The sequence below is a fragment of the Hypanus sabinus genome, chromosome 4 (genome assembly GCF_030144855.1).
Source record: "Hypanus sabinus isolate sHypSab1 chromosome 4, sHypSab1.hap1, whole genome shotgun sequence".
Lineage (NCBI taxonomy): Eukaryota > Metazoa > Chordata > Chondrichthyes > Myliobatiformes > Dasyatidae > Hypanus > Hypanus sabinus.
This window is the reverse complement of record NC_082709.1, coordinates 189,580,153-189,607,506: the sequence shown is the minus strand read 5'-3', so window position 1 is coordinate 189,607,506 and position 27,354 is coordinate 189,580,153.

Genomic DNA, 27,354 nt, shown 5'->3' with positions numbered 1-27,354 from the left:
TTAAGAAATCTAAAAAATGAGATGTTATTTCATGAACACTCTTGTTATTCTTCTTTTGCACTGTTTATACTTAGAGCCATTTTTATGTATCACACTGTACTGCTGCTGAAAAACTACAAATTTTGCGACTTGCGCCAGTGATAATAAACCTGATTGTGATTCTTTTGGAGTTATACAGACCCCTTGGCCTTATGCCTCCATGCCAGCCATAATGCCCTGCAAGCAAGTCTCATTTATCCATGTTTGACACATTCCTCTACAAACTCTTCCTATTGATGTATATATTTAAATGTCTTTTAACTGTTGCTGTTGGCCTGCCTCTATTGCTTTCTCTGGCAACTTATTCAGCTGATCAAGATCTCTGTAATTTTTGATACTTTATTGTCCATTATGCCCCCATTTTTAGTGTCATCTGCAGACTTACTAATCATGCCCGGTACATTCTTATCCAAATCAGTAATATAAATGACAAACAGCAGTGGGCCCAGCACAAACCCCTGAGGTATACCATTAGTCACAGACCTCCAATCCAAGAAACAACTTACCACTCTCACCTACTTTCTACCGTCAAGCAAATTCTGTATTCAATTAGCTAGCTCTCTCTGGATTCCTAGCGATATAATCTTTCAGCTACTATGTTAAACCATATTAATTGTCTCATTTAAGGTCATATAGACCATGTCTACTGCCCTGTTTTCATCAACTTTCTTAGTCAACTCATCAAAAAACTCAATCAAATTTGTAAGATCATCTTTGGCACAAAAGACCATGCTGTCTGCACCTGAACAACCACTGTCTTTTCAGATCTACATATACATTATCCCTCAGAAACCTCTGCAGTACTTACAGTCCCTTCCACAGATGATTCTGGTTTACAGTTCCCATATTTTTCTTTGCTGCTCTTTTTTAATAATGGCACAATAATCACCACCCTCCATTCCACTGGCACCTCACCTGTGACTAATGGTGATGCAGATATCTCAATCTGGGCTCCCACAGTCTTTTTGGATATACTTGGTCAAACCTTGGAGATTTGTCTATCTTCATACCTTTTAAGACATCAAGCACCACTTCTACTATAATGCAGATTATCCCCAAGCCCTCCCCATTTATTTTTCTTGATTTTGAAGTCTTCATATCTTTTTTTTCCATGGTAAAACATATCTATAAGTATTCACTAAGGACCTTTCTATCTCCTGTGGCTCCATACAACAATGTCCCCTTGGTCTCTGAGAGACCCTATTCTCTCCAGCTACTTCTGTTCTTTTAAAATACTTATATCTCTTTTGATATTACTTATGCAACAATAGCTGACTTTAAATAGCTGACTATTCTTTTGGCATATGGCCAAGTGATGACCAAGGAATTCCAGCAGCTGCTCTGGCTTGTCCTCAGAGATATCTAATAGTCCTATTAGATCCTAAAGTATCTTTTGACATTGAAGAAGACAACTAGGGTATAATTTCATTTCCACAGTGAGTTCTTTGATGATTGATGGCTCAATTTTTTGTAGAGACAAAAATGGACAAAGAGAACAGTGGATCTCAGGCAAAATTGCCTCTGGTGAATTTTTGTTCACCAGCAGCCTGGGTGACAGAGGAACTTCATTGATGTTTGCTATGCTTTTATTATTTTCATTAGGTTGTTGCAAATTATTACCCAATTAGTTCTGTTTCAATGTACGTTACAGCAGCCCTTGTTTATCTTCCTGTGTGATATTATTTCCCAGTTGTAAATGCACCACCAACGATCAATGGGATTCATTCATCAGGTACTCAGTTGGGCTGTTGCTTGTTTACTCTCTAGGTCAAACCAGGTGCTTATGACATATTGTTCTTTGTAAAAGCTTTGTTGGGGGTTTGGTTCTGTTCTCAACAGCACCCTGGGCAGTGGGTTGGATTTATCTTTCATGTTTGACTGCAATGGTTCTAAATTCTGCCACTCAGGTAGCCTCTTGTATGCCAGGTGTGCTCATGCAGTTTATCAGAAATGAGGAGCACAGGAATCTGGCACTGGAAACGATGTGCCAGAGGAACTTGGGTAGTTCGAGCGGTATCAGTGGGGGTGGGGGAGAGGGGAATATACAGTCAATGTTTTGACCAGATGAAGGGTCTCAACTCAAAAAATGCTTAATATCCACTTACCTCCACAAAAACTGCTTGGCCTGCTGAGTGTGCCTGGTATTTTCTATACTATTTCTGATATTTAATTTCTGTTTTTTTTGTTTTCAGTCTCTGAGAAAAACTCCTCTGTTCTTTGAAATAAAGCCATGGGGAACTTTTATGTCAACCTGTGATGTCACATCCGGTGGTGTAATGCTTCTGCGCTATAGTACTGAGGTTTCAGATGAAAAATTTGTACTCTGATGGAACACAAACCCATAAATTTCAGCCATAAAAGCATGAGACATAGGAGCAGAATTAGCCATTTGGCCCATCAAGTCTGTTCTGCCATTCTATCATGGCTGATTTATTATACTTCTCAACCTGACTCTCCCTGTAACCTTTGACACCATGACTAATCAAGAACCTATCAACTTCCATTTTAAATAAACCCAATGACATTGGCTCCACAGCCAATTGTAGCAATGCATTCCACAGATTCACCATACTCTAACTAAAGAAATTGCTCCTCATCTCTGTTGTAGAACTGAGAACACTCCCCAGTGGACCATGGCTGTTCCTCAGATTGCTGCCTGTATTGTATCAATCAATCTGCAGTTGGGGCTACAGCGCCAGTAATGCACTGCGAGAGGGAGAATAAATAACTTCCCTGGACCACCAACCACCACCCTGAGGCTAATTTTCTTAAGTCTTCACTTAGGCTCTGCTGGTGGTTTACACTCGACATTGGCCATGCTGCAATGACATCTTTGGACTCCCAGACCATCAGAGTATTACCATTTAGGCATTCTCAGATTTCTGAGCAATTTACTAAATACTCTTCTGGATTGTAATTTGAACCTCTATTTTGCAGCATGTTTGAGAAGTCCAGGTACATTTTGTGAAGTTTTGTCAGCCATGGATTTTATTTCCTGTGATGATTCCCCTCCTTGAACCCATCTGTTCTATTCTGGAATGCTGCAGTGGTCAACCTGTGCTGTACACAGGTCGATAGCATCAGCCCGATCAATACTCTGACTGAGATTTCAACATTCAAAGTGGCTTTGCATGCCTGAAAGTATAGTTATTGAATATGTTTGAAATAAATCAAGTATTTATTTCTTGTATCTTGTGGCATGTGTCTGGTTAAGAAACTAGTCTCCCCACCTTTGAGGACATCTTCAAAGGGCAGCATCCATTATTAAAGACCCTCACTAAGCAGGGCATGCCCTTTTCTCATCACTACTGCAGGGAGGAGGTACAGGAGCCTGAAGATGCACACTCAACAATTTAGGAACAGCTTCTCCCTCTCTGCCATCAGACTTGTGATCGGTTCAGGAACTCACAAGCATTACTTCACTATTTTGCTCTTTTTTTGCACTACTTACTTATTTTTCATTTTTTTCTTGTAATTTATGGTAATTTTATGTATTACACTGTACTGCTGCCACAAAACAACAAATTTCACAATATCTGTCAGTGATAATAAATCTGATTCTGATTCTGATAGACAGACGAGAGAGCTGCTATAAGCAGCTGTTCATGAGTTGCTGAGGTATCCAGAATTCAATGCCCTTTGCTGCCATTATGTCATTTTGATCCTTTGGCTTCCAGCTCCCCATAGTGGCATGTCTGAGATCAGGAGCTCACTCTGTAATAAATCAAAGAAAAATTAGCTTAGGATTTGCTTGAGGTAACCTAAAATAATTGTCAGAATTTTAAAAAAAATTCTCCTGACAGCATCAAAGTATTAATACAGAATTAATCTTGCTAAGCCATACAGAGCAGTGTTAAATCTGTTTCTGCCGTTGGTGCTTGAGACAGTGATACAGATTGATGTGATCATTCATTATGTATAAATTTAGTTTTAATATTATTGAATGCTCTGAGACCACCAGAGCAGAAACTGTCATCTGCAAAGGTAAAATGCTCTGTTATTAAAATGTATCAATTTTAATAACCTTAAGTTAATTCAGAAAATGGCTCCAAACACCTTGACCATTTTTTTTTTGCATTCCTTACAATTTAGTTTGTTCCCTGAAGTGCATTTAGAATGTGATTATTTTGTAAGTTTTCAACATGTAGCTTGTTGGCAGGAGAGAACCTATAACACTGAAGGAGGGAAACACTGTGTTTTCAGGCTCTTGTAACTTATCCCTGATGATAGCAATGAGAAGTGAGCATGTCCTGGGAGGCGGAGGTCCTTAATGATGGATCCATCTTTTTGAAGTATTGCCTTCTGAAAATGACCTTGATGCTAGGGAAGCTAGTATCCATAATGAATAGTATGACTTCACAACTTTCTGCCTTTCTGCAGTGGCCCCTCCATTGCTGACCAGTTAGAACACTCTCTATGGTATACCTGTAGAAATGTGGAGTATATTTCAGTCTGTTTCACATATCCTGGGCATGTCAGAACTGCACCCTTCTGCATCTGCTTCAATGGCAGGTGTGAGGGGGTGAGAGTGGGAAGGATATGAGACCAGAGCTTTTCATTTTGGGATTTAGAGGACAAAAGTCACTGTGTCACTGTGCAACATCATTAAATAGTTCACAGTGAAGAGGATTTGACACACAGAGGGAATCAGATTTCTTTCCCATCGAAAGTACACAGCTTTTGCACCGTACTTACTGTAGTTGTCAGATCTGTTCAGTGGCATGTGTTATCTCATAAAGAGCAAACAAGCCAAGGCACTTCATCAGGACTCACTCTTCTCCACAGATGCTGAGTTCCTCCCAGCATTTTGTGCATTTTGCTCAAGATTATCCACATCTGCAGTATCTCCCGTGTTTAGAAATTGTTTGTAGTCCAGAGAATCCTGAATGGATGGAGCTAGAAACATTGTCTATTGCATACAGACCCCAAACAAAAGTGGTGATGTAAGGCATGGCACTGAACAGAAAATAAGAGATACAAATGTTAAGGGTACAACTGCAATTTTGAATAGATTAGGTAAATCAAATTGTCAATTATATAGTAGAGCAAGAAGTTACTCATGAAGGATTTGTGGACTAATGTGTTGGGAATCCAACTGGCGAATAGACTACTATAGAGTGGATATGGTGTCATAAGAAAGGATTAATTAAGAAACAGTATTCTGGGTCTCCTGGAGAAGAACAGCAGCAACATGAATGAAATCTTCATTAGGATGGAGAATGGGGGAGTCGATTCTGAGACCAAGGTCCTGAATCAGATATGAAGGGTTACTGTGAGCTTACTTATCGGGCCTTGGAAAGGGGTCAAAAGAACACGTGGCCAGACTTCCATCCACACCAACTGGAAAGGTCACAGTGGAAGCATCTCGTTATCTTCTTTCAATGCCTGAACAGTCAGCTGTTGATAACGTTCTATAGATATTTTTTAAAAATGCACACTTAAGTATTGTAACTTAAAGTGTTCCAAGTCAACCTGCATTGGTGTCTAGACTAATTGCTGAATAAAGCAAACAGCTGAACTTGAGATTAAGGAGCACACGGATGCATTACAATTGTCTTTCCTGTCTGATATGAAAAAAGTACCTTGAAAAGGTGGCTCAACCATTACAGAGGGGAGAATATTTGATCCAAGGAGGAGACACATAAAATGGGCTGGAAAAAAACCTGAGGAATGCGTGCAGTTCAGAGTTTGGCAAAGGAAGACAATGGGATTGATTAGAAAGAGAAAAGAGAGGATGAGAGTAAACCAACTGTAAAATTTTCTTTCGATGTTTGGGGAAATTGATTAGTGAAAATAAATGTAAGTCTGTTAGTCAGAAACAGAGAATTTATTGTGGGGAACGAAGTAATAGCAGACCAATTAAATTCATATTTACAAAAGAGGATACGAATAACCTGCGAAATGCTTGGTCTATTGAGAGCAAGGAACTGATTAAGATCAATGTGGCAGCATTAGAGAGAAAATTTTGTTAGGGAAGTTGACAAATTAAAGACCAATAAATCAGGAGGGGCTGATAATCTACATCCAGGTGTATTTAAAGAAGTGGCTTCAATGTCATGAGTACTTTGCTGGTCATTTTCCAAAGTTCCATAGAACAGTTCAGTAGGCTGGAGGATATCTAATGTATTTCTGTTATGCTAAAAATAAAAAGAAGGTGGAGAGAAAACTGTGGACTCTGGTCCAATTAGCTGATATCAATGGTGGGGAAAATGCTGGACAACATCAACATTTATTTATCAGAGAATATGCTAAGTAACAGATTGGAATTCTCTGATGATGTAGTACAGATGAGGGAGGGCTGATGTATGTAATTATATTGAATACAATTGGGAATCTATGAGATTAATGTGCAAAATTAAAGTACATGTGAAAGAGTTGTATGGCAAACAGACCCTTCAGCCCACCATGTCCATTCCGACCATCTGTACTAATCCCATTTATTGGTGATTAGTCCATGGCCATGGCCCTTCATCACCTTGACAATTCAAGTTCTCATCTAGTTGCCCCTTGAATATTGTCGGTCTCCACCCTTGCCATTCCAGCTTCCAACCAAATTCTGGGTGAAAACCGCCTTCCTCTAAACCTCTTAAACTCCACCTTAACCCTTTGCCTTGTGGTATATAAAAAATATGCAACGTACCAGAGTGGACACCCTTGCCACGTGAAAAAGATGACTACTGTCTGCCCTATCTATGCTCCTCATAAAGTTGCATTGCTCTGTCTGCTCCACTCTAATGCATATAAAGGTGAGATTACCCATCTGGACATCAGTACATGGGAAAGAGAGAGGTGCAGTGAGCTTGTACTCCACTCAATACAAGAGAGCGAGAGGGTACAACAGGCAGTTACCAAGGCAGGTAGTATGTAGATGGCAGGAGCAAGGACGCCTTGCTGTAGTTGGGAGAGATCACAGCTTAAGTGTTGTCTTCCGCTCCAGACTACTGTTGGAAGAAGAATATACTTGCTTTTTAGGGAGAACAAACTGATCCTTGCAAAGGTAGGACTGGTGCAGGAAGAGGAGGAGTGCAGTTCAGCCTTGTATTTGCTAGTGTTTAAAACATGAGGATTTCGCACAAACTTATGTTTACATCAAGATATAAGTGAAATGTCATTTGCATCACATCAAATTTGCGAGGATTGTGCTCGGAGCAACCCTCAAGTGTTGTCACATTTCTGGCACCAACACAGCATTTCCATAACTCACAAACGTCTTTGGAATGTGGGAGGAAAGCAGAGCACCCAGAGTAGATCCATGTGGTCACGGGGAGAAAGTACAAACTCCTTACAGAGAATGTTGGGAATTGAACCCTGATCTAACAACTGGCTTCAATATGGAGAGAAAGTAGGCAATAACTTTAGATGATCAATTATGATCATTTAATGGAGATGAGGTCTCTTCTTGTTCCTTTGAACGTTTCTGTTTCATATATTGTGATAAAAGGGACGGAGATGATAGAAGATTACGTTTTTGGTGATTGCACAGTTTGGAAACCTCAGAGCATAGCTCAGCGCCATCACTCTTAACAACACTGTGGTTATTTCTGTTTAACCTTCACCAACCGGCAGCAGCGCTGCATAATAAAGAGAGAGTGTTAATGGATGTAATGGTTGTTGTTTAAAAGGTTCTCGAATCTGTCTTTCTTACGCCACTTTGTCCACCATTTTGAAGCTCAATTTAACAGTGGTTTAAATGGCAGGAGTTGGCAGATACACACTTTACATGTGCACATAATTTAATAACTTGTCATGAGACACATTAAAATTCTACTGCTTGATGTTTTAGCATCTTTTATTTCGAAGCTTGTAATAATTGAGCATTGTTGCTGTGTTAGTCAATGGTAATGAGACGAGCTGCAAGCAGCTTCACTTTCCTGCACACTGTAGCTGAGCCATTGTTTCACAGCAAGGACTGGCATGCTGGAGCCAACCCACTGAGCAGTCCCTCACTCTGCATCCAGCGAATTATTACAGTTTGGTTAGCTATTGACTGGCCCTCTGCACCAATGGTCAACAGATGGAAACAGAGTGACAATAATGGAGAAGTAGTGATGGTGATGGTGATGGTCATGGCAGAGACAAGAGGAGGTGGCAAGGAGTTTATAAGACAAGATAAAACTTTATTTATCCCAAAGGAAGTTGTAGTATTCTCGCACAGGTGTAAAAGAACTCTGAACTAAACGCCAAGCATAAACCAGTCAATGAGGCGGTCCCAGTAAGATTAACCGTTCACTGTTCACTCTTCCACATTAGCGTATGGTGAAAACTGTTGATAAAACAATACAAAATATATACAGTATTTGTTTCCTTCTTGACATCAAATTTACATCATAAATACTTGCAAAAGTAAAACTACAACAACTATATTACATTAAAGTGCAACATACAGTCAGAATCTACCTACGCCATCGACTGGCTTTAAATACACTTCAACACAAACTATCTGCAACTCTTTAAATAACAAAAAACATCAACTTTATCAACCGTCATTACTTTTAACAGAATCAGCGTTAACATTTTTAATTCAACATATCGATTATCTCATGAACTTACGGCGTTGCTTCTTTAATGTTTCTAGTGCGTAGAAAGAAAACTTTTCTCGTGCTGATCCTGCACACGCAAGCCCCCTCCTTCCCGTTTCTCCAAACCGGTATTTTCCCATAAGACGCGGCAAAACCGGGTGTGACATCATCGCATGCTGCGATATATCACAGACAACGAATTTACTTTAAACAACCTTAACTTTAACTAGAAAACAATAACAAATGAATTACTAAAGTGAAAATATAATAAACTAAACAAATGCCTTAAAGGCAACACAGAAATTATTGTTGCAAGGTTGCTCAGTCAGAAGAATATACTTTACAATACAAAATGTAAGCATTGAGGCACAAAAAATACAAAATGTGCATTAAAAAGTAATAGTGCAAAAGACAGATGTGCAATGAAATCTTATACTTGTATACTTAAGGAGGAGGAGTTGTAGAGTCTCATAGATCTCCTGTGACGTTTAGTGGGGCACCTCAGTAGAATCAGTCTGCTGCTAAAAGTGCTCTTCTGTTTGTCCATTATGTTATGGAGGGGATGAAAGTGATTGCCCATAATGCTCTATACCTTCCGCTGCATCCTCCTCTTGGACACAACCCTCCTCCTCTTAGACCAAGGAATCCAGTTCCAACACCAGGTTTCTTCTGAGCATACTGCCCACTCTGGGCATTGAAATGCTGTTGTCAGCCATAATACCCACTCTGGGCATTGAAATGCTGTTGTCAGCCATACTGCCCACTCTGGGCATTGAAATGCTGTTGTCAGCCATACTGCCCACTCTGGGCATTGAAATGCTGTTGTCAGCCATACTGCCCACTCTGGGCATTGAAATGCTGTTGTCAGCCATACTGCCCACTCTGGGCATTGAAATGCTGTTGTCAGCCATACTGCCCACTCTGGGCATTGAAATGCTGTTGTCAGCCATACTGCCCACTCTGGGCATTGAAATGCTGTTGTCAGCCATAATACCCACTCTGGGCATTGAAATGCTGTTGTCAGCCATAATACCCACTCTGGGCATTGAAATGCTGTTGTCAGCCATACTGCCCACTCTGGGCATTGAAATGCTGTTGTCAGCCATAATACCCACTCTGGGCATTGAAATGCTGTTGTCAGCCATACTGCCCACTCTGGGCATTGAAATGCTGTTGTCAGCCATAATACCCACTCTGGGCATTGAAATGCTGTTGTCAGCCATACTGCCCACTCTGGGCATTGAAATGCTGTTGTCAGCCATACTGCCCACACTGGGCATTGAAATGCTGTTGTCAGCCATACTGCCCACACTGGGCATTGAAATGCTGTTGTCAGTCATAATACCCACACTGGGCATTGAAATGCTGTTGTCAGCCATACTGCCCACTCTGGGCATTGAAATGCTGTTGTCAGCCATACTGCCCACTCTGGGCATTGAAATGCTGTTGTCAGCCATACTACCCACACTGGGCATTGAAAAGCTGTTGTCAGCCATAATACCCACGCTGGGCATTGAAATGTTGTCAGCCATACTGCCCACTCTGGGCATGGAAATGCTGTTGTCAGCCATACTGCCCACACTGGGCATTGAAATGCTGTTGTCAGCCATACTGCCCACACTGGGCATTGAAATGCTGTTGTCAGCCATACTGCCCACACTGGGCATTGAAATGCTGTTGTCAGTCATAATACCCACTCTGGGCATTGAAATGCTGTTGTCAGCCATACTGCCCACACTGGGCATTGAAATGCTGTTGTCAGTCATAATACCCACACTGGGCATTGAAATGCTGTTGTCAGCCATACTGCTCTGAGACCTCAATGAAGCTTCTCTTTCAGTATTTGCTTTCAGAACTACAGTCTGACAATATTTGAATTTTAAAATTCTCTTTCTTGTTTTCCAATCTCCCCCAGTCTGAGGTACAAACATTCATCAGTTTATCATTTCCAAATGTAATTCCCACCATGATCATTCCTTCAGGTGGCTAGGCCCAAAGCTTGGAAACCCCATGTTTCTCTCCACCCTTCTTTACTCACTTCATTCTCCTCTTGAAAGTTCTCGGTATAGCTCCTGGACCTGGCAGCCAACATTGAGTAAAACACCCCAAGCTCAACAGTGATGATAAAGGCAAGGATGTAACATTGAGACTTCATAAGCACTGGTGAAACATCACTTAGAGTATTGTGAGCAATTCTGGGCCCTTCATCTTGGAAAGGATTTGCTGACAGTGGAGATGATTCAAAGGAAGTTCACAACAATGATTTTGGGATTGAAAGCCTTATCATATGAGGAGCGTTTGATGGCCCTGGGCCTCTGCTCACTGTAATACAGAAGAATGAAGGGGGAGTATCATTGAAACCTATCAAATGTTGAAAGGCCTTGGCAGAGTAGATTTAGAGAGGATGTTTCCTCTGGTGGGGGAGTCTAAGACCAGAAGAAACATCCTTAGACCAGAGGACACATTCTAAAAGGAGATCCTAAAGGGATTTCCTTTTAGAATGGAGATGAGGAATTTCTTTTGCCAGAGAGTGATGAATCTGTGGAATTTGTTGCCTCAGGCAGCTGTAGAGGCCAAGTCATTGGCGATATTTAAGGCAGAGGTTGATAGATTCTTGATTAGTCAGGGCATGAAGGGATATGGGGAAAAGGCAAGAGATTGGGGCTGAGAGGGAAAATGGATCAGCCATGAAATGACAGAGCAGACTCAATGGGCCAAATGGCCTAATTCTGGTCTTACGATCCACCGTGTGCATCTGTGTATGATGCCACTTATTTTTCTATCCTCATCCTACGGCTGGGTTTATGACACAACCATTACAACATCTTTTCCATGAACATAAACAAAAAGTACTTAAATACTCATCAGGTCGATATGAACTATGATGAATTAGCAGGGTGCAGGGACAGAGAGATCTTGGAATCCACGTCCATAGATTGCTCAAAATTGTCACACAAATTGATGGGGTTATTAAGAAGGCAGACAGTGTGTTGGCCTTCAGTAGTCAGAGTCATGTGGTAATATTACAGATCTTTAAAAGCCTGGTTAGTCCACATTTAGAGTACAATGCTCAGTTGTGGTCGCCTCATTATAAGATGTGGAAGTTCTTGAGAAGGTGCAGAGGTGATTTACCCACATGCTGACTAGATTAGAGAGCATGTTTTATGAGGAATGGTTGAGTGAACTAAGGCTTTTGTCTTTGGAGGGTGAAAGGTGACAACAGAGGTGTATAAGATGCATAGATAGAGTGGATAGCTAAAGAAGTTTTCCTAGGGCAGAAATGGCTAATATGAAGGGGCATAATTTTAGGTGAATGGAGGAAAATATAGGAGGTTGTCAGAAGTAGCTGTTTCCACAGAGAGCAATGAGAGCATGGAATATCCTTCCAGGGAGATGGTAGAGCCAGATACAGGGGCATTTAAGAGACTCTTAGATAGGCATATGGATGATAGGAGAATGAAGGTCTATGTATATGGGAAGGAAGAGTTAGATTGATCTTAGAGTAGGTTAATAGACTGGCACAACATCATGGGCCAAAAGGCCAGTACCATGTTCTGCTGTTCTATGTTCTATGAAAGTAACTGATTTAACACTTTGGATGAATGACCCTTCATCAAATGTCTAATCTGGGTGAATATTCCCAGCATTCCTAGTTTGGGTTCAGATTTCAAGTATATGTATTTTTTCTGTCCTTCAGTCTCTTAAGGGAATACTGTCTCTTCAATGATTATCACAAGGTTTATGCGTGGTCAGATCATCTGTTCTAATAGCTTTGTATATTTTAATTGGTATTTCTTGGGTGCATTCTATGATACAATTGTAACATCAATAATTTGTGTTTATAGAGGGATTTCATGAATTTACCACTTTTCAAATTCCTTTTGTTTGCTACCATTACACTGTTGGTAGCATCCAGATTTCAATTTGTATCACGTGGATAGGGAAGGTTAAGAGCAGGGTTCCCAACCTTAAGTCCACAGACCCCTGGGTTAATGGTAGGGGACCACGACATTAAAAAAAATGTTGGGAATCCCTGCTTTAGAGGGATATTAGCCAAATGGAGGCAGTCAGTGCCCTGGTTGGCATGGGCCTCTGAATCTCACTCTACCATTTGTCTTTTTGTAACTGATCCTTATTTCATGAAAACCATTTATATCTTTGCTCACTCCTCAAACCTTTCCTGCTCCAAGAAGAACAATCCCAACTCCTTCAAATCCCGTCACTTGTTTTGATGTTGTATCAAATGCTTTCTAGAGGGATCAGAGGACATTGACAGAATGACTCCAGAAGTGAAAGGGCTGGTGTATAAAAACAACATTTGATCCTACACTCACCGGAGTTTAGAAAATGGTGGAATCTCATTGAAACTTATTGAACACTGAAAGGGGTAGTTAGCTAGATATATATTTGACTTGGAGAGGATGTTTTATGTCTTGGGTGAGTCTAGGACCAGAGACACAGCCTCAGAATACAAGAATGTCCCTTTAAGAAAAATTTCTAAAAACAGAGGGTGGTAAATCTGTGAAATTCCTTGTCACAGATGGTTATGGAGGTCAAGATATTCGTTATATTTAAAGCAGATGTTGATAGGTTCTTGATTAGTCAGGATGTCAAAGGTTATGGGGGGAAAAGCATGAGAATGGGGTTGAGGGATAATTAATCAGCCATGATGGACATAATATCAACCCAATATGTATATGTATGTGTGTGTATATCATATATAATATCTTAAGTTAAATAAGTACCTGTAGTCCAAAAGTAGAAATAAAAAAGTAATGAGATAATGTTCTATGTCCATTCAGAGTTTGAATGGCAGAGTGGAAGAAGCTGTGCCTGAATCGTTGAGCATGTACTTCCTTCCTGATGGTAGCAATGAGAACACGGAATGTCCTGGGTGATGAGGTCCTTAGTAATGGATGCTGCCTTTTTGAGGCATCTCTCCTTAAAGATGTCCTGGATACTGTGGAGGCTGGTGCCCATGATGGTGCTGCCTAAGCTTACAACTCTGCAGCTTATTTCAATCCTGTGCAATAACACCCCCCACCCCCATACCAGATGGTGATGCAGCCAGTTAAAATACTTTTTGTATACCTAGAAATTTGCAAGGGTCTTTAGTGGCATACCAAATCTCCTCAAACTTCTAATGAACTATAGCTGCTGTGGTGCCTTGTTTGTAGCTGCGTTAATATGTTGGGTCCAGGATAGGTCCTCAGAGATATTGACACCCAGCTGCTTAAAATTGCTCACTCTTTCCATTTCTGATCCCTCTGAAGACTGGTGAGTTCCCTCTTCTTCCCCTTCCTGAAGTCCACAATCTATTCCTTGGTCTTCCTGACATTGGGACCAGTTTAGATCCTCAGAGATCTTGATACCCAGGAACCTGAAGCTGCTCACTCACTCCACTTCTGATCCCTCTATGAGAATTAGTATGTGTTCCTTCATCTTACCCTTCCTGAAGTCCACAGTCAGCTCTTTCATCTTACTGTCATTGTTCAAGCCTCCTGCTGAAGGGTCTCGGCTGAAACATCGATTGTACTCTTTTCCACAGATGCTGGCTGGCTAGTCTGTTGAGTTACTCCAGCATTTTGTGTGTGTTGCTTGGGTTTCCAGCATCTGCCGATTTTCTCTTGTTTGAGTTCAAAGTTTTGCTGTGACAAACTCAAGTAGCTGATCTATCCTGCTCCTGTACACACCCAGATCACCATCTGAAATTCTACGAACAATAGCTGCAGCATCAGCAAACTTATAGATGGCATTTGAGCTATGCCTAGTGAAACAGTCTTGGGTGTAGAGGAAGTAGAGCTGTGGGCTAAGCACATATCCCTGAGGTACGCCAGTGTTGATAGTCAGTGAGTTGAAGATATTATTTCCGATCTGCACAAATTGTGGCTTCTGGTTAAGAAGTCAAGGATACAGTTGCAGAGGGAGGTACAGAGGCCCATGTTTTGAAGTTTTTTGATCAGGACTGTAGGAATTATTGTGTTAAATGCTGAACTGTAGTCAATAAACAGCATCCTGACATAGATATTTCTTGACATACCATGAACATGTTGTCCATTTTTTTCCTCATGTGATAGTTCTGTTTACCTAACTGTGTTACAGAGAGAACCCAGTGCCTGCTTCAGTTATGCTCACAATCCCCTGTTCTTACATTTGGACGTAGACAAGAACATTGGAAGTGATATATTTGAGCTTTCGTTATGTGACGCCTACTGCTCACATCCTGTCCAAAGGAACTTGTATCATACTAACAGCTCCCCATGTCTGCTACAAGATTAGCTACCATTGGTAAAGACCATCACAAGACTCTTCTAGAAGCAAGAAAGACGTGCTTTCACAAGAGGTGTTTCTTAAATATATGTTTTCAATCTGCTCTTCACTTTGATTCTGTTTACCATTTGTTTTCTCTGTTTATATTCTGTCATTGTAATTATCTGTTTTTAACAAAATCTCAACCATTCCACCTCCATCTGCCTGTGAGTGGAGACAGATGTACCGTGGAGAGCGTTCTAACTGGTTGCATCACCTTCTGGTGTGGAGGGGCCACAGCACAGGAGTGGAAAAAGCTGCAGGAAGTTGTCATGGGCAGGTTGTGCCTTACGAGCCTGATTGAATTTTTTGAGGATGTGACTAAACACGTTGATGAAGGAAGAGCAGTAGATGTCGTGTATATGGATTTCAGCAAGGCATTTGATAAGGTATCACATGCAAGGCTTACTGAGAAAGTAAGGAGGCGTGGGATCCAAGGGGACTTTGCTTTGTGGATCCAGAACTGGCTTGCCCACAGAAGGCAAAGAGTGGTTGTAGACAGGTCATATTCTGCATGGAGGTCAGTCACGAGTGGAGTGCCTCAGGGATCTGTTCTGGGACCCTTACTCTTCATGACTTTTATAAGTGACCTGGATGAAGAAGTGGAGGGATGGGTTAGTAAGTTTGCTGAAGACACAAAGGTTGGAGGTGTTGTGGATAGTGTGGGGGACTGTCAGAGGCTACAGCGGGTCATTGATAGGATGCAAAACTGGGCTGAGAAGTAGCAGATGGAGTTCAACCCAGATAAGTGTGAAATGGTTCATTTTGGTAGGTCCAATATGATGGCAGAATATAGTATTAATGGTAAGACTCTTGGCAGTGTGGAGAATCAGGGGGATCTTGGGGTCTGAGTCCATAGAACGCTCAAAGCAGCTGTGCAGGTTGACTCAGTGGCTAAGAAGGCGTACGGTGTATTGGCCTTCATCAATCGTGGAATTGAGTTTAGGAGCTGAGAGGTAATGTTGCAGCTATATAGGACCCTGGTCAAACCCCACTTGGAGTACTGTGCTCAGTTCTGGTCGCCTCAGTACAAGACGGATGTGGAAGCCATAGAAAGGGTGCAGAGGAGATTTACAAGGATGTTGCCTGGATTGGGGAGAATCTCTCAATCAGCTTTGCACATCTGGACAAAGCAACTTTCCCCCATTCTTCTTTCCAGAACTGCTCAAGCTCTGTCGGATTGCATGTGGATCGTGAGTGAACAGTCCTTTACAAGTCCAGCCACAAATTCTCAATTAGATTGTGGTCTGGACTCTGTCTTGGCCCCTCCAGGGCATTAATTTTGTTGCTTTTAAGCCATTCCTGTGTAGCTTTGGCTTTATGTCTGGGGTCATTTCTTGCTGGAAAATAAATCTTCTCCAGGTTGTATATCTCTTGCAGACTGCATCATGTTTTCCTCCAGGAATTCCTGTATTTTGCTGCATTCATTTTACCCTCTGCCTTCACAAGCCTTCCAGGGCCTGACGCAGTAAAGCATCTCCACAGCATGATGCAGCTACCACCATGCTTCACAGTAGGGATGGTGTGATATCCAGTATTTGGCTTATGCCAGCCATAGCATTTAGTCTGATAGCCAAGAAGCTAATGGGCCAACTGCCCTCTGCCATAAACGAGACCAATGAGAAGCAGGAATTGGCTTTCTTTTACCTCAGAGCCTCTTTACTAGACTGACCTCACTTTCCAAATGTCAATCGATCTTGAGATTGAGCCTTTCAGGAAGTGAGTTCCAAGCTTTCACCACCCAGCTGGGTGAAAGTTTTCTTACTGTCTCATTGCAGCTTCTAATGAAGTTTGTCATTCTGCCTTTGCCATCTCATGCCTCAGTTTCATGGTTGCTTTATTCAGATTGAACTGAATCATTTTCAGTCCTTTTATAGACTCCTTAACTACCAGATTGTTAATTAACACTTTCCCATTGCACATTACTTTTTTTTAAGATAGACTGTTCCATTGTTATTTCCTCAACATAGTAAAATGGGAAAAATCTCGATACACTCCATGAATTTCTCTACCTCTATTGTTACTAATCTGGTTTGCCAATCACTTTGTAGATTCAAATCCCTCATGACTTTTGTTATGTCTCTCTTTAATTCCTGATTTTTTTTAAAAGCTTTTACTTTGTGTGTAAGAAGAGAATGTGGAGGAATGAGGACATTGTGTAGGCAGAAGGGATTAGTTTAGTTCACCTTTAATTACTAGTTTAATTGGTTTAATTGAAGGGCCTGTTCCTGTGTATACTGTACCACATTCCAAGCTAATTCCTTTTTACCCTTGTTTCTTTGCTTCACCCAAACTGATTATTTTTTTTATTATTTTTTCTGAGCTAAAATCTTTCCTGTGTGATGCCTTTATCCTACTCTTTACTTCCTGGATGACTCCATATCTGTCTTTCCCATTATCTTCTTTAAAAAAACGTAAGTATATTGCGATTGCAACCTTGAGCAATGTGCAAATTCACCCTGTAATGGTGAGTAGATCACATCCATTTATTTCTCAAAAACAGATTCTGGAATCTGGGACAACAGTCAACTGGAGGGATTCAGTGAGACAACGTTTCACACTGAAACTCAGCATCAGGACCGGTTCCTTTCCTTTCCGCCCACGGACGCTGTTTGATCCACTGATTTGCTCAGCACTTTAATCGTTGCATAATTCCCTTCTCTTTTGGTCATTCTTGTCACAATGCCTCATGCATTGATAAAACCTTCAATTCTGCCATTTCACAATACTTTTCTGCACTGGCTCAAACTGGGGGTAGCCTCTTAAAGTTTTATCTTCCTGACAAACTCTAGTTATTGTTATACCCTTTCTACTTAATATTCTAAATTTCTCCTCACCAACATCCTCCACTCAGATATAGTCTCTGGTAAAAGTTTGACAGATATATGGTGGAGAGCATTCTGACTGGCTGCAGAGCCTGGTATGGAGCCTAGGACTCACTGGATTGTAAGAGGCTGAAAAAGTTTGTAATTCCAACCAGGTCCATCACGGACACAAGCCTTCCCACCATTGAGGGTATCTTTAAGAAGAGGTGCTTCAAGGAGGTCATTAAAGACCACCACCATCCAGGACATACCCTCTTCTCATTAGTGCTGTCAGGGAGTTGGGACAGGAGCCCCACACTCAGTGATTTAGAAACTGCTATCAAATTTCACAACTGTCCATGAACTCTTTATTCCTCTATCTTTGCACGATTTATATTGTAATTTCCAGTAATTTTGTCTTTGTACTGTTACTACTGCCACTAAATAACCAATTTCATATCATATAAGGAAGTTGATTCAGATCCTGAAAGCTTCATCGTCAGCTCTGGTGAGTTGATTTGCAGGGCCACTGACCCCATCCTCATTCAAGTGTGCCTTTCCTGACGGGACTGCACCCTCTTTCCAGAGTTCTGTCCAATATCCGATGCATTCAAACCATTTCTGTGCTGTTACATTCAGACATTCTGTGATCTGTATTGTCTGTGAGGGATTCAGGGTAGATTAAACCAAGGTTTTTGATGTCGTTATAACATAAATAATAAAGTGAAGAACACAGCTCCCTGTTCGATCAATCCTTGAAACTTGCTCTAACTTTTTTTCAAAAAGATTGCATCAATATGAAAGTGTAAGAAGTGCAGACTATGAAATTCATTGGTGTTGCAGTGTGGTGTTTTATATGGGAAAATTAACTTCACAATGCCTGCAGCAACAGATCAATTCTAGATTTTGCCAGTTATTGATCAGGAATGGTAATTCAAAGAAACAAATTCTTTTCATTCTGATATAGACTTGTTCAGATTGATCAAGTGTCAGTGATCCATCCCTGGTAGATTTGCTGACTGCACTTGCTCAACACACATTTCTTCAGTATCCACGTGGCCCTCTGTTTAACATGTAATTAATTCATGCTACTCTTAGTTAACTTTATCCTTTATCATTGGTAACATAAATATTCCTCAAGAGTCAATTTGACCTGCTGGCTATTTCCAATGTTTTTTCTGTGGTGTTCAGATAACCAATGTGGAACATAGGCATTGTTCTTTATTTAAACTTACAGTTGAGATCTGATTAATTTGTATTAGTTTTGCAAGTTTTGCAAGTTACCTTCTTAAATCACTTTCACTATTTGAGTTAAGTGTACCCAAAGTCTACCAAGTATGAATATGTTTGAGATTGTGTGAGATGTGGGAATTCTGCACCAGGTACGTTGAGCTGCAGCTCTCCAGAGAATGTATTAAGAAACTGGAGCAGCAGCTCTATGACCCTGGGCTCATGTAGGAGACTGATGAAGTGAGAAATTGGAACTACAGGGAGGTAGTCACTTGGGATTACAGAAGGCAGATAACTGGGTAACTGTCAGGGAAAGGATGGGAAATGGGTAGCCAGTGCAGTGTATCCCTTTGACCATTCCCCTCAATAATAAGTATTCTACTTTGGATACAGTTGAGGGAGAAAATCTTCTAGGGACTAGAGATGTTAAGAGGACTGCAGTATTAATAGGAGATTCAATAGTCAGAGGAACAGAGACAAGATTATGAGGGAACAATAGGTCACCTGGATGGTATGTTTCCTCCAGTAATGTGGGACAAGGAAATGGTGGATGAACTGAATAAGTATTTTACATTGGTTTTCATTGTGGAGGGTTCTAGCAGTATGCTAGAGCTTCAAAAGTATCAGGGGGCAGAAATGAATGAAGTTGCCATTACTAGGGAGAAGGTATTTGAGAAACTGAAAGGTCTGAAGGTAGATCCAGTCACTTAGACCAGATGGTCAACACCCCAGAGTTCTGGCCAAGGTGGCTGAAGAGATTGTGTAGACAGTAGTAATAATCTTTCAAGAATCAATAGATTCCGGCTTGGTTCTAGAGAACTGGAAAATTGCAAATGTTACTTGACTCTTCAAGAAGAGGTGAAATTACAGGCTAATTACAGGCTAATTAGTCTGACCTCAGTGGTTGGGAAAATGATGTGGTTAAGGATGTGGTTTTGGGGTACCTGGAGTCACTAGATAAAATAGGCCAAAATCAGCATGGTTTCCTTAAGGAGAAATCTTGCCACACAAATCTGTTGGAATTCTTTGAGGAAACAACAACCAGGCTAGATAAGAGAGAACTGGTGGATGTTGTGTGCTTGGATTTTTAGAAAGCCTTTGAGAAGGTGCCAAATATGAGGTGGATTAACAAGTTAAGAGCCCAAGTTATTATGGGAAAGATGCTAGCATAGATAGATCATTGGCTGATTGGTAGGAGGCAAAGAGTGGGAGTAAAGGGGTCTGTGTTGGGATTGCTCCTTTTTAAATGAGAAAATGGAACATAGAAATCTACAGCACATTACAGGCCCTTCAACACACAATCTTGTGCTGACTATGATATCTACTGTAGAAATGCATAGAAATTTCCTAGCACATAGCCCTCTGTTTTTCTAAGCTCCATGTAACTATCTAAGAGGATCTTAAAAGACACGATTGTATCTGCTTCCATCACCACCACTAGCAGCCCATTCCATGCACCCACCACTCTCTGTATGAAAAACTTACCCCTGACATCCCCTCAGGACCTACGTCCAAGTACCTTAAAACTATGCCCTCTCATGTTAGCCATTTCAGCCCTGGGAAAAAGCCTCTAGCTATCCACACGATCAATGCCCCTCATCATTATATGTCAATGATTTGGATGAAAGAATTAATGGCTTTGAGGTGATTAGGGAGCTAGAGATAATGGAACCCTTTGGAAGTAGTGATCATAATATGATTGAGTTCAGTTTCAAATTTGAAAAGGAGAAGGTGGTATCAGGTGTACTGATATTTCAGCGGAACAAAGGAAATTACAGTGGTATGAGAGAGGCACTGGGTTTCCAATGACGTCATCATCGAGAATGGCAGCTTAAGTCACTAGCTGCTCTGGAAAAACGTATTAAGCCCCATTAACCCATCAAATATAGTATTTTTTGAAAAATATTTGAACTGAAAAGAGGGGCAAGAATGGGGAAAAGGAATGGAAATAAAACAAGCAACTTTGCGGAGCCTGTGGCCGGAAGGAGTGTGGCGAGCGGCTCTCCTACTGGACTGCATGCTAGCGAGGCGGACACTGGGCCTCGTTCAGACGAAGCGGTGAATATGATCGAAATTCTGAAAGAGATAAGGGAGATCCAGAAAGATATAAAGCAGCAGCTACATGATATTAAGTCAGAGCTCGCCAGCGTCAATCAAAAAATAACGGTGGCAGAGACTCAAATTGAAAAGGTGGAAGATCGCGTTCAAAACATAGAACGGATATTGAGTAAGACAATTAAAATATTAAATCACCAAGAAGGTAAACTGCTTGACCTGGAGGGAAGATCACGGTGGAAAAATATCAGAATCTACAACGTTCCCAAAGAAGCGTCGGGCTCGTCTATGACAGAGTTTGTCGGAAAGTTACTGCAGGACGCGCTGGATCTTCCATCGGCTGTGGAGCTGGAAGTCGAAAGAGCCCACTGCTTGTTAGTCCTGAAGTCTACCCAAGATAAGCCATGCTCAATAATAATTAAATTCCTTCGGTACAGCACCAAGGCGGAGAATCTATGAAGGGCCTGGGGTAAGAAGAGCGTGTTTTTAGACGGTAAATTAATATACTTCGACCAAGATTACCCCCCGCGCGTTCCTGCAGAAATACAAAGAATACTCTGAAGTAAAGCCAGTACTAAAGCAAAAAACGATTAGATTTCAAGCTCCATACCCTGCTAAGCTTCGAGTGTTTTATGACGACGGAATGCGGTTGTACCAGACGGTGGAAGAAGCGACTACAGATATTAAGGCCAGAGGGTTGCCCGTCAGCGTGAACAAACTGAGGGAAAGCCTGGCTGAGGAATTATCCCACTCCGCTTGGGAAATAGTGCGAGAATCGAGATGGGAGGAGGCCGAGAGAAATATACCAGGAAGAGACCGGGAGTTTCCCAAAGACAGTCCTCACCCCCTTCAGAAGAGCCATAAGGTTTGGCTAACTTTAAAAATGTTGATAAGCTAAATGGAAGCAAAAGTAGACGGTGATATACCTATCTCGAGAAATACTTATTATAATGTGGATTTTATATTACTTAGTTGTTATTCTTTATTTGCTCACTTACTCCTTTTTCCCCGCCAAAATAAGAATATATATATGAGTGCATATATGTGTATGTATGTAATATATATATATGTGTGTGTGTGTGTGTATATATATATGTATATATAGGAGGATTACACAGCGAAATCTTTTCTGTGTAATAGATTTGTTCACTGACTTATGAATACTGCAATGGGGGCCCTCAACTCACAAGTAGGAGGGGTTATCCCCCACAGCTAGACATTTCCTCTAGCTCAACGCAGGGTCATCTACTAGAGACTTCAGCCTTGGAATCACAAGTTTGTTGCCATTTTTGTTATTATTTGCATTTCTTGGTTCTTATTTGTTCAGGGAGTAGATCGATTAAGTTTTATTCTAATTTCATTGATACATTGACAGATAAGTACAGATGGCTAAGGACAAGGTAAAATTTATTTCTTTTAATGTTAATGGGCTATTAAATCCAATCAAACAGAGAATTTTATCCAAAATGAAAGATGAACAAGCCCATATAGTATATTTACAGGAAACTCATTTAAGTGATAATGACCATAAAAAACTAAAGAGAATGAGCTTCACTAATTTGTTTTTCTCCTCATATAAATCAGGACATAGGAGAGGAGTTGCTATTCTTATCTCAAGTAAGCTAAATTTTGAAAAAGTATTTGAAATGGGAGATAAAGAGGGCAGATATATTCTGGTAAGGGGGAATATAGACGGAAATTCAGTTACTCTATTGAATATAGATGCATCCCCAGGAAGTGATATTGGTTTCTTTCAGAAAATCACTGATATCATGGTAACGGAAATAAAAGGTCACCTGATATGTGGGGGAGACTTAAATTTACAATTACAACCAAACTTAGACTCTTCCAATAGAAAAACCTATGAAACAAAATCTTTACATAAGAAAGTTAATACACTTTTTGAGGATGTTGGTTTAATTGATATATGGAGGGACCTTTTCCCTGACAGAAGGGATTACACTCATTATTCTGCTCCCCATTCTGTATATACAAGAATAGATTACTTCATAACATTTGGAAATGACAAAGACAAAATAAACACCTGTGGAATTGGGACAATAGATGTAAGTGACCATGCACCTATATATTTATCTGTTGATTTTGACCTACAGACTGACAGACATTATTGATCCCAAGGGAAATTGAGTTTCGTTACAGCCGCACCAACCAAGAATAGTGTAGAAATATAGCAATATAAAACCATAAATAATAATGTTAATCATGCCAAGTGGAAATAAGTCCAGGACCAGCCTATGAGCTCAGGGTGTCTGACACTCGGAGGGAGGAGTTGTAAAGTTTGATGACCACAGGCAGGAATTACGCTCAGTGTTGCATCTCGGTGGAATGAGTCTCTAGCTGAATGTACTCCTGTGCCTAACCAGTACATTATGGAGTGGATGGGAGTCATTGTCCAAGATAGCATGCAACTTGGACAGCATCCTCTTTTTAGACACCACTGTCAGAGAGTCCAGTTCCACCCCCACAACATCAATGGCCTTACAAATGAGTTTGTTGATTTTGTTGGTGTCTGCTACCCTCAGCCTGCTGCCCCAGCACACAACAGCAAACATGATAGCACTGGCCACCACAGCCTCGTAGAACTTCTTCAGCATCATCTGGCAGATGTTAAATGACCTCAGTCTCCTCAGGAAATAGAGACAGCTCTGACCCTTCTTGTAGACAGCCTCAGTGTACCAGTTCAGTTTATTGTCAATACATATCCCCAGGTGTTTGTACTCCTCCACATGTCCACACTGACCCCTTGGATGGAAACAAGGGTCACCAGTGCCTTAGCCCTCCTCAGGTCCACCACCAGCTCCTTAGTCTTTTTCACATTAAGCTTCAGATGATTCTGCTCACACCATGTGACAAAGTTTCCCACTGTAGCCCTGTACTTAGCCTCATCTCCCTACAACCAAAGAATACTATTTGGAAACTAAATTCAAGTCTACTCAATGATCCGTACTTTAAGGAACAAATTAAAAAAGAAATTGGTCTTTACTTAGAATTTAATGATAATGGAGTGGTTTCACCTCCCATTTTATGGGATACTCTGAAGGTGGTCTTAAGAGGGAAAATTATAGCGATATCTTAATATAAGAAAAAATAAGGAATAAAACATTAGAGGAATTACAAAATAGGCTGAAGGAACTAGAAAAAAAACACAAATTGAATTTGGCACAGGATACATTAGGGGAAATTAAAAGAACTAGGAATGAAATAAATAGTTTGGCTACGCAAGAAATCAGGGAAAACTTAATGTTTCTGAAACAGAGACATTATGAAAGTGGATCGAAATCTATGAAAATACTGGCATGGAAACTGGAAAAAAAAGATAGCAGAAAATACAATTCATTGAATTAGGGACCCAAGAACGAAAATGATAAAAATAAGCTAAGTGAAATTCAAGAAGCATTTGAAGTCTTTTACAAAACTCTATATTCCAAAGTTCCAGGGGGAAGCATAACCCAAATTGACACCTTCTTGAATTCTGTAGAGTTACCCACTTTAAGCGAAGAACAAAATAGAATGATGACTGCTGACATAACTGAAGTTGAATTAAAAGCTGCAATTAGTGGGCTTAAATTAAGCAAGTCACCAGGATCAGATGGATATATGATAGAGTGGTACAAAGAATTTAAAAATAAGTTAATTCCTGTTTTACTCCCCACACTGAACTGGGCGCTAAAAAGGCACAAATGCCACCCAGTTGGAAGGAAGTGATAATCTCAGCTATACCGAAAGAAGGCAAGGGTAAAATGGAATGCAGGTCATTTAGACCAATATCTGTTCTTAATGTAGATTATAGATTATTTACCTCCATCAGGGCCAAACGATTAGAGGAGTTTCTACCCATACTGATACATAACGATCAGACAGGTTTTATACAACAATGCCAAACACAAGACAATATATGAAGGACACTTCACATTATGGATCATATACCAAAAAATTAAATCAAAGTAACAATGATAAGCGTGGATGCTGAAAAAGCATTTGATTCAGTTAATTGGAATTTTCTTTACAGAGTTTTACATAGATTTGATTTCCAAGACATAATTATTAAAACTATACAGACACTATATGACAATCCCACTGTTAGGATTAAAATCAATGGATATTTATCAAATAGTCTTACCCTAGAAAGGGGCACGAGACAGGGTTGTGCATGGTCACCGCTATTCTTCATGTTATATCTGGAACCATTAGCTCAAAACTTTGGAATACAGAGCTTTGTAAAACACTTCAAAAGCTTCTTGAATTTCACTTAGCTTATTTTTTATCATTTCCGTTCTTGAGTCCCTAATTCAATGAATTGTATTTTCTGCTATTTTTTTTCAGTTTCTATGCCAGTATTTTCATAGATTTCAATCCGCTTTCATAATGTCTCTATTTCAGAAACATTAAGTTTTCTCTGATTTCTTACATAGCCAAACTATTTATTTCATTCTCAACCATCAGACAAAATAAAGGTATCAGGGGAATTACTATTAAAGGGACAGAGCATAAATTGGCTTGTTATGCAGATGACATTTTGATCTATCTGAGGGCAACCAACATACTCTTTACCTAAATTGATGCAATCCTTTGAACAATATGGTTAATTATCAGGATACAAGATCAACATAGATAAAACACAATTACTTTCATATTACTGTAGCCCACCAAGAGAAATTGAAAGTAGATACCCCTGGGCATGGCATACAGAGTCTTACAAATATTTGGGCACCATTATGCAAAAAGGTTTGGCAAAATTATCAGAATGTAATTATCAGCCTTTATATAAAAAAGTTAAGGAAGATGTGGCAAGATGGAACCTGATCCCTTTTTTCAGTCTTAGTTCAAGGATTGAGTCTATTAAAATGAATATACTGTCCAGACTTTTATATCTCTTTCAGACCCTGCCAATAGAGATTAATCAAAATCAATTCAATGAATGGAACAAGATGTTATTAAGGTATATTTGGCAGGGTAAAAGGCCTAGAGTTCATCTCAAAGCTTTGCAATTAGCAAAGGAAAAGGGGGGATGGGGCCTAACTTCTCTTAGAGATTATTATTTTGCCACACAGTTGAGAGCTGTGATATGTTGGTGCAACCCATCATATGACACTCAATGGAAAAACATTGAGGAGCGGGTACTTCCCATCCCCATACAAGCAATTTTGGCTGAAAACAACCTGCAAAGGTACATAAATACTATTGATAACCCATGGGTGAAATTGACTCTTAAAATATGGAAAACTACTATAAAAGAATATAATCTAGAGGGATATATTGCAATTCTTAAATGGTGTGCATATGACTCTGATTTTACACCAAATAAATTGGATGCTAGATTTAAGGACTGGACAGCTAAAGGAATAACAGCTCTTTGCAACATAATGAAAGAAGGAACACTGTTCAGTTTTGAAATGCTTAAAGAGAAACACTTATTAGAAAAATAAGATTTTTATCAGTATTTACAGATGTGACAATATGTTAATAAATTGCTTAAAAATGTAACCAGGGCAAGTACATGCTTGATAGAGCTCTTTAGAAAAGCATATAATTCAGATAATGGTAGTAGAATCATTTCAAGCATGTATACGGGGTTGTCAAATCTTAAAACACATTCGACTTCATACATTAAAACAAAATGGGAGAAGGAAGGAGGGATAATTATATTTCAGGAAGAATGGTCAACAATATGGAGGTATCAATGGAAGTGTACCAGTTCACAGAAATGGGGGGAGTTTGGATGGAAAAACTTGATAAGATATTTTATTACACCCTCTCAGAAATCCCATTATGATAGTAACCTCCCTGTTTGCTGGAGAAATTGTGGAAATCAAAATGCAAATCATTATCATATTTTTTGGGACTGCCCGGTTATCAAAAACTATTGGAGGGGGATACACAATGCCCTACAAGATATCTTTAAATGTGAAATACCCTTGGAGAGTAGGACCATATATTTTGGATATATACCTCAAGAATGGTTGAAAAGAGATAAATCTTTAATGAATATACTGTTGGTGGCTGGTAAAAAGACTCTTACTAGGAAATGGTTATCACAGGAGAGCCCAACTTTAAATACATGGATGGAAATTACAATTGACATTTACAAAATGGAGAAGATAACAGCATCTGTTAATCATAAGCTGGAACAATTTGATTCATACTGGGGAAAAATGGTTTAGCTACATAATGCCTCATAGGCCTGATTTTATTCTCACAAATCAATGAATCTGTTGTAAAAAAAAGATCACTCCCCACTTGTACATAGTTCTTTCCTTTTGCTTGTTTTTTCTTTCCACTCTTTTCTATAAGTGTATACCTCAGATAAATACTTTGTGGAGATTTATGATATATATGATTATATGATATGTATGTACAATGTCTGAAATACATCTTAT